This window comes from Staurois parvus, unplaced genomic scaffold (assembly GCF_062004578.1).
Source record: "Staurois parvus isolate SC_StPar_1 unplaced genomic scaffold, SC_StPar_1.0 ptg000198l, whole genome shotgun sequence".
In the NCBI taxonomy this organism is placed as follows: domain Eukaryota; kingdom Metazoa; phylum Chordata; class Amphibia; order Anura; family Ranidae; genus Staurois; species Staurois parvus.
In genome coordinates, this window is record NW_028317994.1 from 11,444,654 (window position 1) to 11,460,402 (window position 15,749).

At 38.6% G+C, this 15,749-nt stretch overlaps 1 protein-coding gene across 28 annotated transcripts in view; it reads left to right on the top strand.

Annotated features, from left to right (window-relative positions):
- Nucleotides 1-896: 896 nt before the first annotated feature.
- PTPRD (protein tyrosine phosphatase receptor type D) overlaps nt 897-15,749 on the top strand; it is a 2,222,737-nt gene continuing 2,207,884 nt past the window's right edge. For 5 of the 28 annotated variants that reach the window (XM_089678100.1, XM_089678098.1, XM_089678102.1 and 2 more), the window contains exons 1-2: nt 969-1,147; nt 1,361-1,470. The gene's annotated coding sequence lies outside the window, so the exon portion shown is untranslated. Of the gene's footprint in view, nt 914-968; nt 1,148-1,360; nt 1,471-15,749 lie in introns of those variants that run through there. The other 23 variants (XM_089678103.1, XM_089678104.1, XM_089678107.1 and 20 more) reach the window with 10 other exon arrangements.

The window sequence follows — 15,749 nt, forward strand, 5'->3', positions numbered from 1 at the left end:
TTAGATATAATAAATCAATAGACAGATAGAATGATAGATTGATAGGTATTTATTAGATAGATAGATAGATAGATAGATAGATGATAGATAGATAGATAGATAGATAGATAGATAGATAGATAGATAGATAGAGAGATAGATTAGATATAATAAATCGATAGACAGATAGAACGATAGATTGATAGGTATTTATTAGATAGATAGATAGATAGATAGATAGATAGATAGATAGATAGATTAATATGGAAATAATTATGGTAGGAATGGTAGGGATAGAATGATAGGGAAAGACAGAAAGAAAGAAAGAAAGAAAGAAAGAAAGAAAGAAAGAAAGAAAGAAAGAAAGAAAGAAAGAAAGAAAGAAAGAAAGAAAGAAAGAGGGGAAGGAAGGGAGAAAGAGAGAGAGAAAGAGAGAGAGAAAGAAAGAAAGACAATACAGATATATTATAAATGTAGTAATAATAATAATAACATCAACAACAATCCCTCTTGTTAAAACAAAATGCTAGAACACAAAAGAAATCCCCAAATCCCAGCTCACAGCCCTGTAAGTGTCCATTGACGTTCAGAGTCTTGAGGAAAGACTTTTATTGAGAAAGTAAGAAATAGCTGAACTTATTTACTACTTCCAGAATAAGCAGCAGATAATGAAGGCTGATGTCCCTCCTGTAAACATCAAGCGCTCTAATAGCAGTGAAGTATGAATGTGTGTAGAACAGTTTCCTGGCAAGAGAATATCACAACCATGGACAGCTGCCATGCACGCTCCCGTGCTGAGCTGTAACAGATTCTGATGGGAAACCAAATCCGACACAGCAGTGCTGATGAATGTGAAAGATAGGGACGCTTCCTCTCTCGTTGTCCTCTCATACAGCAGGAAGGAGGCAGGAGCAGCAGCAGCAGCAGCAGCATGGTATTTCTCTGTGACAGCAGCAGCAGCAGCAGCAACCCTGGATCATTCCTCCCATCTCCCTTCACTGTCTCCCTATCTCATCAGTGAGGATTCTCTGACTTTTTGTGACTACCCTTCCCAAGTCATCCTCTCCCTCCACCCCCTCCCTCTTGCTCTTCCACTCAGTCTTCATCCCTCCTCCTCCTCCACTCTCTTTCTCTCCCTGGCTACCAGCATCAGCGGGGGAGAGTGCAGGTACTGTACCTAGCTTTGCAAAAAAAGAAAACGAAACAAAAAAACACTTTATTTTCTAATGTGGGTCATTTGGCGTTGATGGGACTAAACAGGGAAATGAGCAAAGAAAGGCAAACATCTTGCAGCATCCAGAGCCCAGTACAGGTGGGAAGAAGCACAGAAAGCCAGGAGGAGGCTGATACCCATGTGTTCTCTTCTCTCTCTTTCTTACAGTTCATACTTTGTCTTTGTGTGGAATAAAAGCCCTTACTCTGGTCTGGGAGGATACAGAAGACAATAAGAGCCCTCGGAGTTTCCTAAGGAAAGCGTTTCCGGCTGCACTAGTAAGTAGCAAAGAGTTTTTTTTATACCTTGCTCTTCTTCTGTGGGATGCACAAGGTGAAGGATGATGGGGCTGAGAACTGGCTGAGAACTTGGACAGAGTTGCTTTGGAGATTGGGAAAGCAGAAACTGCTCTCCTTGGTTTTTTTTTTTTTTTTTTTTATTTGGGTAATGCTGCACCATTGGATTTCTTTTACAGTAGGCACACTAATAGTGCTGTGCTCCCAAGCTCTGTCATTCCCTTTGTTTACTGCTTGTGCTAATATACTTTCAGCCGGCTGTACCTTCAAAGCTGAACAAGTCGTGCAAATTTGGCACCTAGCGTACCGCAGAGCCTAACGACAGAAAGAAAAGAAAGCTATGTTTAATAAGTAGCTGATGCAGCCCATGGTCAGCCCTTGCTTTTTGCCTGTCAGATGTTATACATGGTGCTTCCTGTCTTCCTATTAAACTTTGCAAAGCCTTTGAGAACAGAATCCTGCACATTCAGCAGCATGCTGGAAAAAAAAAAACACATTAAGCCATATCATATTAGACTAGCATTTTCTCTATTTCAGACTTAAATGTGGATATTAAAACATAAGCCTTGTCAGAGTGGATATATCCCCTGGTTATGTAACCATATGGCTCTTACATCTGGGGCTGAGGGGATGCTAATTAAATGTCTAATGTAGTATCGTAACTATTGGATCCGAGCATTACCAGTATGCTCATATTTAATGCACTCATTTACATTTCTGCATTATTGATACGCTAACAAGGGCTCTGACTTATCATCTGTATATACTTATACAAACCACTTTATGGGACTACCCAGTGATTAAGGTACAAGCGTCTGAGAGTTAAACATGTGAATGCCAGGTTTACCTTTATTTTAGTAACTGAGGTATAAAGTAGATTAAAAAAACAAAAGAGGCTTGTTCAACTGCCATTAACATTAAGTGGTTGATGCTTTAATTTAACAGCCCAATCCATTACAACCAGTAAAGTTTTGTTCTAAAAGTTAATAAACCCTATTAACTTTAATCACGCATTTTAATATCGTATGCCCTAATCAAAGCAAAGTTAATGAAAAGACAGAATAATAGCTCTGTTGATGGCTTTTAAGTGTTATCTTTCTTTTACCTCCTTTCATTTACTTTTTTGTTTGGATTAAATTGTTATTTACAATGCAAAAGGCTAATTTTGCTAGCTCAAAGTAAAAATGGAGCACATTCTTAAGAAAACTGATGTCACCGGAGGCAACGGTGGTAGGCAGGTGGTTTAAGGGCATGCATACATCAACACACACATGCACATATATATATATATATATATATATATATATATATATATATATATATTCTTTTCTAGATTATTTATCAATATTTAATTTTTTTTAATATATATATTTATTTTAATGAATATTTGTCTTTTAAAATGTGTATATATATGTATATGTATTTTTATATATATATATATATATATATATATATATATATGGTATATATATATGGTGTGTATATATATATATGATATTGTCATATATCACTTAATGTAATATATTAAAATCAAGAATTCAACAAAGTATTAACATCAGCATAGGCTAAACTCTGCCCATCCACAGACTTGCAGTTTTTTTTTTTTAAATCGTGCCTTTTTAAGTACTTTGAAGTTTTTGGACCACAGGGTAATAATCCATTTATGCAGTATGTACAATGTGCTTGTAGTGTGTTTTTTTTTTACATTAGGGAGTCATGATTTTGGCATCTTTACTATCACTGCTTGATCGTTATCATATAGGTTTCCACGTAGTTCCCTTTAATATAAAATAAGGTACCCATGGCAATACCGCATAGGCTTTTCATTTTCCATGCCTTCATGGTGTGAAGTGATTAAGATTTTGCATTTGTGTATTTCAGACCCTAATATTGTTTGACTATGACCTAGATTGCTGCCCCCTGCAGTGTTAGCCAATGTGAAACCGCTCTGCATATAGAAGAATGCAAAACTGGAATGCTGCCACTTTTTAGGAAATATCATAAAATTACATTTGTCTTTAATAATCAAGGGAAGTTGCTTTGTAAACTAGAGACTCAGAAGTTGCTTGTATCAGCAGTTATGTGCTTTATTATGCAATTGTTCTTGTTATTCAGATCAGATAATGGCCCGATGAAATACATAAGCAGTCTTCAGGGAATGAATGATTAATTCCTCTAACGTGTGCTTACTATAGGAGTTCTTACTAATAAGGTGTACCTGTATTTGCTTACAGTTGCAGTTGAGGGAAAGGCAAAATATGCTGCTCTATTCTTTTATTAGTATCATACACAAATCTGGTATAAACACAACATACGCTGTCGACAAGAGGAAATAAAAACTTGATTATTTTCACTTGTTTTGTTTGCTACTAATAAATATTGTGCTGATATCACCATTAATGAACTGTATTAATGGATCTCTTTCAGACTGCCTTTACACTTAGATGTAGATACCTTTACTCATAGTTGAAAATATCATTTTGTGCAAAACACATGTATCAGTATTGTATAGAGTAAAACTTGTTGTTAAGTTTATTTTGGCAACGAAGAAGACCGGGCAAATCTATCTCCTCAGTTCCTACAGAATGTATCGCCATCCCTCACTCTTGCAATAATTCTGTTGTTTTGCCCAAAGTAATACTTTTTAAGTAATTTTATCTGGCAGTGCGTTGTATAGTGATGCAATACAAAACATATGCTTGTGTAGGATCATTATTGCTATGTGTTGGGGTGTGTTTGCATTATTTTAAAAATGAATTACCATTTTCCGCCTTTTGCGTGACTGCAGTAGTATCTATTGTCCATGTTATAGTCTATATGCATTAAGATTTATTTCACTGTTTTTTGTTTTTGCAACTTCCTAATTTCACCACTACTGTGACAGTGACGTTTTGGCCTGTACTGAGTAGCATAGAATGAGTGCTGCATTTATCATGCTGTTCTAGTATATTTATTGTGGGGCATTGTTGTATATATATTAGCCCGAATATTTTATAGAAAGTTTACCTAATTGTCAACTAATATGTTTTAACAATGTTAAACTGGTATACTAACAAAAAGCAAGAACTAGCAGCTATTGATTAAAAAAAATTACAAAGTTTTTAAAACAAATCTTACCGTTGATTGGAAAAGAGTTATTGGTAATCCTAGAAATGTTGCAATAGAATGGCTAGTATTGAATGGTAGTTTAGGTGCAATTGTACATTCTTTAACTTTAACAACCATATATAGGAAAATTAGTTATCCATTGTTGTTTATCCAAGTAAACTTCTTTCATTTTTATAATAAATATCTTCATCTTATGAAATTGGTAACACTAGGCTAAAGGAACTGTTCCTCAGATGGCAGAATAATACAATTCAATGGGTTTATGCTTTAATACAGCCTTCCTTTCAGTAAATGGTCTGTTGCTCAGTTTGATTGTCAATGTGCAGACATTGTCATTGAACAGTAAACAAAGGTGAATGGTATTAGATAAACTAAAACATTAGTGTATATACAGGGCATATGTGTCTAGTTGCTTGCAATATATAGCGTGAAAAAAAGCAAGTTAAGCAAGACTTAAAGCCGTAAAATAAATAAAGCAGAAAATATAACTTGGTTGAAATTACTTATTGGGACTTTTTCCATTTCCATTCCACCAGATAGTGCATATATCTTTTTTAAACAGCAGACCATTCCAATGACTCTTGTATTTTATCCACCTATCATTTCAATATACATTTTAAACAGTGGATCATCTCAATGGCCCTTGTCTTTTATCCGCCTATCATTTTAAATGCTATTTTAAACAGTGGATTACTTATGTTTGAACAGTGTGCAGGGTAGCTCTGAGAGTATGTGCAAGTACATGATCTAGCATTTATATTCAACATGAAAATATGTACTTTATGTATAAATATCACATTTAATCTCTTTTATGTTCAGAATTAGTTTTGTAGTTAATCTTTTTTTATAGATCTATGGTATAAATATTCATCCTGTGAAATCGGTATATATTGTCTACTTATAAAAAGGTGAAAATACCTATATTTATACTATATATAGAGATTCAATGCCGCCACACTAGAGATAAGATACGTGTTCATAGCAACATGTTTTTTTAGTCACTAAATTACATGTTTCTAATAACCACATTATATGGGGCATAGGATAGTCCTTTGCATTACTATGCATAATCAGAAAATGGATCTGCAGCTGAAAATTTTTTATCGGTCTTACTGTCTTATATTATATTTCGTCTCTGCGTACAGTTTAAATATGTTTAGTTGCCCTCATAAAAGTTTATTGAAAAGGCCTACTTACATGGCCCTAACTAATACCATGAGTTACTGCAATAAACACGTATGTGACCAAGTGACTAAGGTAAACATTAGTTTGGGGACGTCAGTCTTTGGCTACTATGGTATAGTGCTTAGCACACTAGAAGACGACATTTAAATTGAATGGTTCTTACGAATGCCTTGAAGAAGTGCAGTTACACATAGCCCAGTATCAGGCGGCAAGCTAAGCTCCTACATTATGTTAGGTATACCTTGTCAGGGATGTTTCTAGGTCAGGTGCCACTATAGTGAGGCTGGCTATGGTTAGATTTTAAAGGTTACTTACATGATCCTTTCTGATTTGTGGACCTTCCTGCTTAGAAAATGCATGGTGATTGTTTATGGAAAAGGGAAAGTTCAAAGATCAGTACTCCTGGAGACGATATGCTGTAAAAACACTTTTTGTAGCATGTTTTACTTTAGGTATTTTTGTGTCCCTTCTGTGGCCTATCTAGGCCTTTAGTCTCCTAAACGTCAGGCCAACTGCTAATTAAACAGAAAAAAATCATAAATGAAAGCTGTTTGACCCATCAAATGGTTTGCATTGCTATCCCTTGCATTTTTTAGGCTCCGTTCACACTTTACAAATTGGGATTCTGCCCATGATCCCAAATCCTATGGCAAGTGCAGTACAGTGCACTGCATGCATTTGGATGTCATTATCCTTTAATGACACCCCAAACATGATGTGATTTTACCACGTTTGTTGTGCAACATGATCGCACAGCAATCGCAGCAGCATGCTCCTTTGAAATTTGCACAAAGCTCCTGCTCCTTTTTGGGCAACAAACACTTGTCGGACAGACTATTCAAATGAATGGGCTGCCCTATGCGACACACAGAATCACAAGTCAAAACTGTGTAGAGGGAACACTTGTTCCTACTGTGCAATAATGTGAATGGGGCCTTAGATCTGCAACATTGTACACAACACTGCCTGGAACATAGACAGCCTGGAAAATGTTGTCTTCTACAATAAACTGATATAGTGGGTGACTGGACAGTGAAGGAGAAGCAGCAAATTGATTGGCTCATTTCTCTCTTCACTCTGTTTCTCTTCTCTTCTTGTCAGCTGGTTCCTTGTTAGCCCATGAGCACAGCAGTACAACTGATTGATTCCTTGTGCTCCTTCTCCTTCACCCAATCTGTGCTGTATTGTACAGGGGAGTGAGAAAGGGTTAGTACTAAGTCACAATCAGGTGTTTACATTAGTTTTATTAATATGATCACATATATACATAAATTGGTGTAACAATATGTGCACATTTGCTATGCAAAAATTAAATACCTCTTATGATGTGTGCTCCATTGGTAAATGCCACTGTGTTAGATAAAAATTCAAACTTTCCTTCATTTCGACACCACCTATTATCTCCTATACATTACCTTCATCATCTCCTATTGAAAAAATGAGCAGTTAACCTTTACAGTTGGGATTGGAAGCAATGTGTTTACAGTGATCTGATATAGGCATGTCTATGGAGCGCTCTGCAGCAAGATCAGAAACCTAAGAGCTGAATGTTTCAAGGGTTAATACTGAACCCCAGACTGTCAGTTCCAGTATTAGGCCTCATTTACATGGGGTGTACTAAAGCATATACCTTTGGAGGACTGTTTTTACCCCCACCCACAATGATGTTAGCGCAGGTGCCTCCTGGCCCTTTAAGGGGCTTCTGACACCGGGAGGTGGGGTTTAGGTTCATGTGACCGCCGTGATTGGCTGTCATGGCAGTCACATGATTGGAAAGGTCCCGTTCACAAGGAGAGATCGGGACCTTTCTGTGGGATGCCGACACGTGCTGGGAGCACGCATGGTGCGTGCTCTCAGCACATATTTGTTTACAAATGGTACGCTCAGCATCAAGGCCCAGTCGCTGAGAGGCCGCATATTTGCGTATGCTCAGCGTGAAGTGGCTAAATTGGGAGCAGCGGCTGCATCCATGTGGCTACTGGGTCCGAATTGACACCAATGGCACTACCTGCTTGGGGATGTACGGAATACCTGTGCACCTCTATGCAAGTAAGCACAGCCCTCAACATGCATAAGCTTTATTAAGCCACATGTGAACAAGGCCTTAGTGTTGACAGGATCAGGTGCCATTAGAATATGGTGCTGGGACAAACAGCTGATGTCCCTGCACCATTTAAAATTGCACCTGGATCTTTTCTGGAGCTGTGACTGATATCCCAGCTGTAGTACAATGAAGCGATTGTATCCTTCACTTTATGCTTCATCTCCCCTTGTCCATTCACAAAAAGCCTTGTATTCTTTTCACAGAATGCAAGATTCTGTGAATAAATAGAGATTCCATGATTTCCCAACCCTTCTCTTCCCTCTTCTACCCCTTGTCCATTCATAGAATGCCTTTTAATCTGTGAAATTAATACAGGGCTTTTTTCAATGTAGAGGAAAGGGGCATGAATGACACAATTTATTATTTCACTATTATTATTATTATTATACAGTATTTATATAGTGCCAGAAAGGTTTGCTCAGCGCTGTACATTATAGTGGGGGACAGAACATGAGACAATACAGTAACAAAACAATACACGAGGGGTTCGAGGGCCCTGCTCTTTCGAGCTTACAATCTAGGAGCTTACAGTCCACTATACTATAGCTGGAATGATCAGATCACATTGCTGGCAAAAGGGTTTTGTGTGTAACACCATCCTTAAGGGCTCGTTCACACCATGGTGCAGAGACGTCAGTTTTTCTGCTCACATTCTGCAAGGGTATATTAAAATCACGTGTTCTCTATGTGCCCTGTTCACACCACGCTAGTATCACATGCAGATTTTATTTCTGTGCAGGAATCTGCAACGTGTTTAAAACTCATTGGAGCGTGCATGGAAAAAGATGTAAACTGATGTCTGTACAAATTTAATCTGCACTTTAGTTTCTATTAGTTTTTATGCACGCATGGTGTGAACGAAGCCTGAATGAAACTGTCATTTCTACAGTAACAAGCAGGGTTGCTGGCCTACCATACATGTCTTTATTTTTTTCACTTTCCAAAGGGATTTTTTTTTTTTGGAGTTCCACTTTAACTTAGACATTTTATTGGATCCTATCCTAACAGTAGGGCCCTCTCAGAAACCAAAAGAAAAGTGACATCAGCAAAGGGGACAGTAGGAGAACAGCAGTCTTGAGTTTATTTGCATTGCTGCATTAGTGGTACTCTACACCTGGATATGGGCTTGTGTCTACTTGCCCTCCAGACGATTTACCCCCCCCCCCCCCCCCTTCCTGACCAGGCCATTTTTTGCATTACGGTCCTGCATTACTTTAACTTACAATTGCGCGGTTATGCAACACTGTACCCAAATGAAATTTATGTCCTTTTTTTCCCACAAGCAGAGCTTTCGTTTGGTGTTATTTGATCACTTCTGCATTTTTTCTGCTATAAACAAAAAAAGACCGACAATTTTGAGAAAAAAATAATGTCTTTGACTTTTTGCTATTAAACATGTCCAGTAAAAAAAATGTAAAAAATCAAATGTTGTCATAAATTTAGGCCAAAATGTATTCTTCTACATATCTTTGCTAAAAGAAAAATCTCAATACATGTAAATTAATTGGTTTACGTGAAAGTTATAGCGTTTACAAATGGCGGTATAGGTACAGCAATTTTTTTAAATTTTTTACTAGTAATGGCAGTGATCAGAGACTTATAGTGGGACTGCGGGACTGCGGGACTGCGGCAGGCATTCTGACACTGGGGGGAACTGACTTGGTGTCACTGACATCCCCAGTGACACCAATACAGTGATCAGTGCTAATAAAAAGCACTGACGCTGTACTAATGACACTGGGTAGGAAGAGATTAACATCTGGGGTGATCAAAGGGTTAACTATGTGCTGTTTCACAGTGTGCTGTGTGAGTGCTTTCTGCTGTAAGCTCTGATATGCATAACAGTGTACAGGAGCTGACAGGAGAGAGATCTGTGTTGTTTATACACAGGTCTCTTCCCTGCCAGATATGCTCGGCGATCACCGGATGCCGGTGAGTAATCACTGGCTGGAACCCAATGTGCCACCCTGTAGCAGCATTTCTGCTATAACCTGTGTCCACTCTTAAATGGGCAGTGGACCATGTGGTGTGTGATGGTAGGTCCCACCCATTGGGTGGAGCAGGGGCGGACTGAAAACCCATGGGGCCCCTGGGCAATAGGGGATCATGCGACCCCTGTGTCCCTGCCCAAACTCAAAAAATCCTATGAAAAAGGTACCATGGGCATCTCATGGGGCCCTCTACTGACCCCGGGCCCTCGCGCAGTGCCCGAGTTTTCAAATGGTCAGTCCGCCCCTGGGGTGGAGACATCGGGGGAGGAAAGGGGGGAGGGGTTGGTACATTCACCGAGCATAGTTGGAGGCAGGCCCACATGTCCACAGATGCAAGAGTGAATACACAATGGGTGTGGGTGCATAATAAAGAATGGTATCAAGCTAGCATACCATTCTTTGTTATTCACCCACACCCATTGTGTATTCACTCTTGCATCTGTGGACAAGAGAGGACACAGATTTTGTAGACATTGGCTCTGAGGAAGAGGTACAACCTCGAAACGCGTCAACTATCCAGAGGTCTACAGTCCCCCACCAGACTACCTTCATGGGTTTTGGACCACACTGCATCTTTTGTGACCTGTTTTCCATTTGATTTTATTTATCTTGTGCGTATTTTACTTTTTATCAATAAATCTCATTTTAATGGTAATGCACTAGGCCCATGCGCCCTCCTTTTGTCTCTTCATATATACACTTATAAAATTTACCATGAGGCTTATCTGTCAGTGTGAAATATTTAAGAACTGTCTGCCTTCCATATGAGATGCAATCCTTTACTGGAAAAATGACAGTTAAGTAAGGATATTGCTATAGGGCACAGGTGGGCAAACTGAACCCCTGTAGCTCTTGTGGAACGACATGTCATCGTAAGACTGACAGGTACAAGAATGATTCCTAGTGGCAGAGGAGGACTGACAACTACAAGCTTGGCTCCTAGAGGCAGAGAAAGACTGACAGTTACAAGCATTACTCCAAGAGGTAGAGGCATGATGGGACTTTTAGTTTTGCAACAGCTAGAGGGCTGCAGTTTACCCACTCCTGCTAAAGGGCAATGTAATTCCTATTTCTAAATATTCATAAATGATCGTAAATGTGTAGTGGGCCTTTGGAAACATTTAACCCCCTTTATCAAAAAGAAATGTTCCTTTCATTTTTTAACTTTTATTTAATAGCACGGGTTTGAATCTAGTTGGTTACTATGGGGAAACGGTTCTTATTTAAGGCAGTAGGACAAAAGATTCCCAATATGACTGTCTATGGATTGTATATACCTGTAAAAGTTCATAAATGTTAATGTGCAGTATAGAATATATTATTCTTTTAGTTACATGGCATATTAAAGCATCCTAAAGTGTATACACAGCCAAAACTTTATTTTTGGTTTTGGTTAGAATAGGGAAAGACTAGTACTCCTGTCAGGTTTTACTGCTGTCCAGGCTCTATTACAGAGATTTCCTCTTATCCACTGTCCTAGAAAAAGCCTTTTTATCAGGACAGGAAATGAAGGAAAGTCTCTCTAAATCTTACCATAAATAGATCAAATTTTGATCCATCTATGGGCAGGTTGGCTGTAATGAAGTTGTTCTATTGACTGACTTCAGTACAACCAGCCTGTCGTGTTTTTTCATATGATCAATGCTGGCGACCATAGCCAGCAGTGGGGATCATTGTTAAGAATAAAGGACATCCAATCAACAGCACTCCAAACAAACCACTTTATAGAACCAATGGGGATCATTGTATTCTGATGGCGGGAAACGTCCCACTGTCAGAATACAATAGCTCAGTGGGAAGGACTCATGGTTGAAGGAAAGAAAATTGCATAATGTATGGACAGTCTAACAGCAATACAGACAGAAGTAAAATACTTTTTACTTCCAGCCACACGCATATATGCGTCTATAGGTAAACATTTTACTGTGATGAGAGTGTGGTCACTGCGTATTCCCAGTACAGTAACTAAATTGTAACAGAAAGCTCCTAGCATATTTGCAGTCAAGAGCTTGCGATCATGTGATTACTGTCACAGCCAATCACACTAAGCACATGATCAGAATGTCCATCTCCCAGCATTTTGATCACCCTAAAGGGCCAGATGGTGGTGGTGGGAAGGGGTTACGTTCATTAAGAGAATGCTAGAACTTCTGTGAGTTTTGTATTTTTGCTTATTTCCCTGTTGCAGGTTTTTCCTTCACTTCATGTCTGGTAAACAGTCCCCAGAAAAAAGTGAGGTGAAACCTCTCTAAGGGATCCCTGGACAGCAGTAAAACCTAACAGGGGTTCTAACTTTCCCCAAGTTATCAAAAAAACAAAAAATAGCTATATCTACACTTTAAGGTTATATAGTGGCAGAAAATGGCTAATAGAGGTAATTGATGTGATACTGAGAAGGAAAATATATATATAGCAATGTTAAAAAACTTATCCCATTTAACCTTTCTGAAACACTGAATAAGCAATCTAATAAAAGGCTGGCTGTGGACTGATACAAGATGAAGCACAATTGCTTTTCGAACAACGCATCAATAATTCACTTTGGCTATCAGAATGTCTCTTTTACCTATATCAGTTCTGTATTTTTTAAAACTCTGATTAAAGTAAACAAGTCCTTTTCTGAGTAACGCAATTCACTGATCAGTGCATGCAAATGTACACCTTCTGTGGTTCAGCACAGCTCATGGATTTTAATCATCTGAAGCCGAAGCTCCAGATAAACAGCTAAATATGCAGCTGACATACATATATTGGGACTATTTTACCTGCCAATGAATTGTAATTCTATTCATTCCGTCTAGTCATCCACACACCCCTGCCAGACAGAACAGCTGGGTCCAGGACACATACCAGATTGTGAGTGGACAGTGAAGGAACACCAGCTCATTGTTGATGTCATCCTTGTATTCCACTTTTCTAAATGTATTTTCAGCATTACTTTGACAGAACTGGGAAGTGTCACATTGACAAAACTGCTCTCTCTCCCAGTGAGAGTACTGATATGCAGGGGATTATAGGAGGTCAATACCAAGACAGATTAAAGAACACCTGCCAATTGTAAAATTATAATTAAAGTAGTGCTTTCAGGCTTAACATTTTATTTTTTGATACTTTAAAACCCAAAGATGACCCTTGACATAAAAAAAGCATCTGCTATTGAATGAATGGAACTGCATGGAAAACCTGTGAGAGACAGTGTTGCATACAATGGATGTCAGGTCCTTTTGGAATCATGTGCAAAGAAAATATAGAAATTGGAAAGTGTAAACTTTTCTTTCTTGTGGTCTGCATATTTTTTAGAATTAAAAGTGTATAAAAGTAGGGATACTGCACATAACATAATCAGCATTCAACACATTTGATCATGTGTGGGATTTTATAAAATACTGGGAAGGGATTAGAGACTCTGGCAAATCTTGATTGTTTTCTGGGACCCCGACATGAATATATTGTCTTGCTTCCTGTGTGGCCACTTGTACAGGAAGTGAAACTCTCCTACAGGGACACAGGCAGCAATCAAAGTGATAATAAAGCTTCAGATTTTTTAAATTAAATTAATAAACAGAGCAGCCCCCCTCCTCCTCTTCTCAGGTCTCCTGCTCTTCTCCCATCCAGTGTCCCCATAGAAAGATTCCTTCAATGGGGACACTCATGCAAGCTCCCTCCCATGCCTCCCTGTCTGCGTCTATTGACACAGACAGGGCGGGTTGTCCCTGTCTCCTATCAATCTGCCCAGTGAGGAAGGACAGAGCCGAGAGAGCTGCAGCTCTCATGCACAGTTCTGAATCATGATGGGGCTCAGGTAAGTACAAGGGGAGTGGAGAAAGGGAGTATGTGACACAGATCTAAGATAAAAAAACTTGAGCCTTTAGAACCACTTTAAACCTGTCTGTTATAATAGAGAGGGGGAGAGATTTAGATCTTGGATTTTTTTTTTACTGTCTTTGCATCTGCGAGATACGTTGTATAGGTACAACACAAGATCTGAGGACAAAAAAAACTGACCCTTTTCAATTCTATCTAAGCTAAAAAAAATAGGTTTTTAGCTTCAGTTTCACTTGAGGCTGTCATCAGACCATTCAACAATCTTCCCAAAAGATTTGATGTGCATTTATTGTATCCTATGCATGTTAATTACCTGTAAAAGCCCCCCTTGTATTGGAAATCCAAAAGCCCTGAGACTGATAGTGGGCACCACCATTCTGGATGTAATGTCAACAGCCCATGTTGATCTATGTAACACTCTGTAGTATTCCTTTTAGCTCATTCGGCTACATGATCGGGGTCAAAACAAACCTTAATGCCCATATACAATTTTTCAACTTTGATATGTGTTAGTAAAACTGTACATATCGTCACAACTACTTTGTGTATCCAGGTGGATTATACTTGGTACTTTTCAGAACAGATCGGGCTTTTATTTGATGGGAAAAGTTAATGGATATCTCCTTTTTATTATTATGAAAGAAAACTGTCCCAAAATAGAAAATGTTTTTTTTTATTTAGCTGTAGATTTTTATGTCATTACCATGAACCACCATCAAAAAAATAAATTATCCTAGTCCTGATGATGGTGGCAATACCACATATGTGCATGATTTGTTTTTTTGTGCCCATAGAAGGGCTAAGAAACAATGGTATGCATTTTTTTTACTTACCTAAACACACTTACACTAACACTCGTACTGCCACTTAATATAAAACCTTTTTTTTTTTTAACTAAAACACATTGACACTAATACTGCCACTAACTGACACTTGCACTAACTGACACTAACTGACATTACCTGACAATTATGCTGACACTAGTTGACACACTGACACTAATTGATATTTATATTGACACTAACTGCCATAAATTGATATTTATACCGCCACTAACTGACACTAACAGTAACTGACACACTGCCACTAACTGACATATTCACTGCCACTAACACTGACACTAGCAATCACTACACTAGATCAAGCCTTGAACTAGTTAATTTTTACTTATTTTTTTTTCAACAGACAGATTTTTTTGTTTGTTTGGAGACATGTCCTCTAGCAGGAAGAAAAGATACATTGTATCATCTCCTCCTTGCTAGAGGGGATGTGTATTGATTATCCTCTTCAAAGAGGAAAAACAACACAGGGACTACAGATTGAATTATCACTGTGATAGCCAATCAGAGGCTATCACAGGGATCTTGTGATTGGGATCTGGTTCAATCGGTCCCGATCATTAGTAGAGACCCAGGGGCTGTCAACAACCTGGTTTCAGTGCTGGCAGGGTGCAATCGAGTGCATTCCCAGCACAAACACAAGTACACATACTGTATATGCGGCACTCAGGTTTAAAGCCCACTTCCATATACTGCATATAACTTGCATTAGAAGCTGCAGCAAAACTGATGGAGTACGTCCACTTTATTTCCTTATTGGAAGATACCCAGAATCAGTCAGCCCTTTCTTCCCCAGACTGACTGTTCATGACCTGTCCCATGGATTTCAATTCAGGTTCAGCATCATATGTGGTCATTGCCTGGGGCAGTCTGCACACAAATGTAGTCTTCCTAGATATGTAAACTCCTCCACACTGACACCCCACCCATCAAGGCATTTTAGGAGACCCATCCCGCTGCTTGCTTCAGTGCTGGAGGCTGTTGAGAGAAGTCCTGAAGCAGGATGCAGTGAAGTTTTGAGAAAGTTATGTACAGCAATCAGCTATAATTTGCTGCATTGCATAGAAAAGCACAGAGACCCAATAATTACAGCACAGAGACCCAAATAAAGCACAGAGACCCAATAATTACAAATAATGTATGTCATAAAAAATACAAAGTTTGATTCAAAAATGTAATTAGCATGTTGTTAGGGAAGGGTTGGCAGAA